This window comes from Sceloporus occidentalis, unplaced genomic scaffold, assembly GCF_023333645.1.
Source record: "Sceloporus occidentalis isolate IW3139 unplaced genomic scaffold, rSceOcc1.0.p SCAF_99, whole genome shotgun sequence".
In the NCBI taxonomy this organism is placed as follows: Eukaryota; Metazoa; Chordata; class Lepidosauria; order Squamata; family Phrynosomatidae; genus Sceloporus; species Sceloporus occidentalis.
In genome coordinates this window covers 3,927,313-3,930,000 of record NW_028317079.1, presented here as the reverse complement: position 1 = coordinate 3,930,000, position 2,688 = coordinate 3,927,313, and positions in this window count along the sequence as shown.

The window sequence follows — 2,688 nt, the reverse complement described above, 5'->3', positions numbered from 1 at the left end:
TCCTTGGTCAGCTGCCTGACACTGGGCTGCATAGAGGTTTGTTTGAGCTGCTAGCAGCTCAAAAAACTCGGGGGCAAACATTAAATGGAAAAATGACTTTGGCTCGCTAGCATCGATGTCACATCTGATGCCAGGAGTCGCAGTAAAAGCAGGGATTACTGGGTCTATCATATTTGGGGGCACCCAATTATATTTAGAGTCAGGCTCTCCACGCCTGGCTTTGCCAGATGGACCCTGGCCATCATCGTCTTCCTCTGACTCGTCATTATCTGACGCACAGCAGGATTCCTCAGATATTGGATCAATATCTGATGCAGTCAGAGTGGCCTCGGCGTCTGACGCCGTCAGAGTGGCCTCGGCGTCTGACGCGGTCAGAGTGGCATCGTCATCAGACTGAGTGAGGCAGTCATGAGCCTCCTCAGCGCTGAAGACATGTTGCGCCATTGTACCTACCTGGCCAATTTCTAAAACACTACACTATCCCCAATATATAATGTGGTTTTGCACTAAGCACTGCAGCTCTGCAAAACGAACTCTCTCTGTCTCTATCTCTCTCTCTCTCTCTCTCCCCCAGTGTCGCACATCCGGCAGTAATGTCACTGACCTGGATGTGGTTCAGTCCCCCAAGGCTAATGACACACCAAGTTGTTACAGGGGATCGGGCTGCAGGGGGGGGTCCAGGCTGTCAAACGACAGCCTGTTCTCCCGTGCAGCGGCAGGGATGTGTTCCTGACGCTGCACGAAAGGCTAGACGTCCCGGTACGTCTATAGGGGATTGAAGGGGTTAAAAGTACTGCAGACTGTGTAGGTAAGATAATGCAGGCATATATGTCATAAATGTTATGGCTAAAATACAAAATAAATATGCTAATAAGACTAACACTTATATTCATTTCTTTTTGGCACAGAACAGCCCCAGCTGTGTAATATCAAACTTAATCTTCATGTGCTTCAATGTTCTTGTCCAGTAGGTAGGGCACTTATTTGAATTAGTTTACTGGAAGAAGGTGTGGGTCTTAAAGTTCTTTAAATACTGTTGGAAAGTATATTCCCAGGATCTGCCCAACCTGCAAGTCTTGATATATGGGTTGTGTAGCGAAACCAAATATGCTTTTTCATTTTCCGTCAGTTTGTGCCAAGGACAGTAGGAAGGCTAGCTCAATTCCTATGTATCAGTAAAACACACCAATTATTCTTTGATATTGCATCATACCCTTGTGATATTTTATTTGTTAGAATCTCTCCTGGCACTTTATTGATAGGTTAATGTGCCCAGACACAATTAAAAAGCAATTAAGTCATTTTCTTAATGAGTACACAGTTGGAAGCCAATATCTGTTTGTATATACTAATTCAATAATTTTGCAGGGATAGAAAATGATATGTAGAGGGTGAATGGGAGCCAGACAGAAACTTTTAGATGTCTCTGTTAATTTATAGAACCCAGGAAATATAAGATAGCTAATGTTATTGTGAAGTGATTGATAGGCTCAAAATAACCAAAGCACAGTGAGTATCATTTATGAAAGACACCAATAGCTTGAGATGATGAGATTATATACTTCTGGGGGTAAACACAAAGCCAGGGCCCATAGTCAATAGGGAGGAGGCTGGCTGTCAGGCCTCTCCAGCGGCCCCATTGATCGAGGGTTCCATCACAAATACTGACTGTATTCAGTGGAAAAATTCACTACAGATTAGTAGCCCAAAGGGATTCCATACTGTTATGGCCCAGAGAACGATGCCTTTTAAGTGTCAAGTTTTGCTCTTTGGTTCTGGGACCTCATGGCCTTTAGAGCTTTGAGAGATTTATTGAAACCAAGTCCCAGGAGTGCCGGTAACTATTTTTGGAATATATATATATATATATATATATATATGTGTGTGTGTGTATATATACATACATATATATATATATATATATATATACAGCAAATAAAGTTTAAACACTCAGCGGGTCTTCTTTTTATAAAATTTATTATTATTATAATTTAATATTATTTAGTAGCCAGACAGTACATGATTTAGGAGCCATCTATGATTTTTGTTGATATGGATCAATATAGGTTAATATAAAAAGTAGAACAAAATTCTACTTACCTTCAAGGCAAATATTATAACAAACACAAATACAAAACGAAACTGATAAAAGAAAAAAAAAAATACAACTATTGCCAAAGTAGCATTTGTGACATGTATGCACAACCTGCCAGCCAGATAATTCGCACCAGTAGCGAAAAATTTGTTATGCTATGGTAACTTTTTTTTAAATTATTATTACAGGTATTCCAAAATTAATCACAGCTGACATGATTAAAGAAGGTGCTGCTATAATTGATGTGGGGATTAATCATATAGATGATCCAATTACAGGAAGACCAATGTTAGTTGGTGACGTGGATTTTGAAGGTAACTAATCCAGGACATTTCCAAGTTTATTACACACACATACAATTTAATTTTGAAAACTGTTGCCCACAAAGTATAACACTTGGCAAGAACAGCAATATTTATTTTAATGTGTTTTTTGTAACTTGAATGTTACACAAGGAAATCCCATGCACACTGTTTTTAATAAGGCAACAGAATACTTTTACTAAACAATATGGGTACATAGAATCAGAGACACGAAAATGATGAGGGAAAAAGCCACAGGTTTCAAACAAAAATTCGGACCTTCCTCTTTTG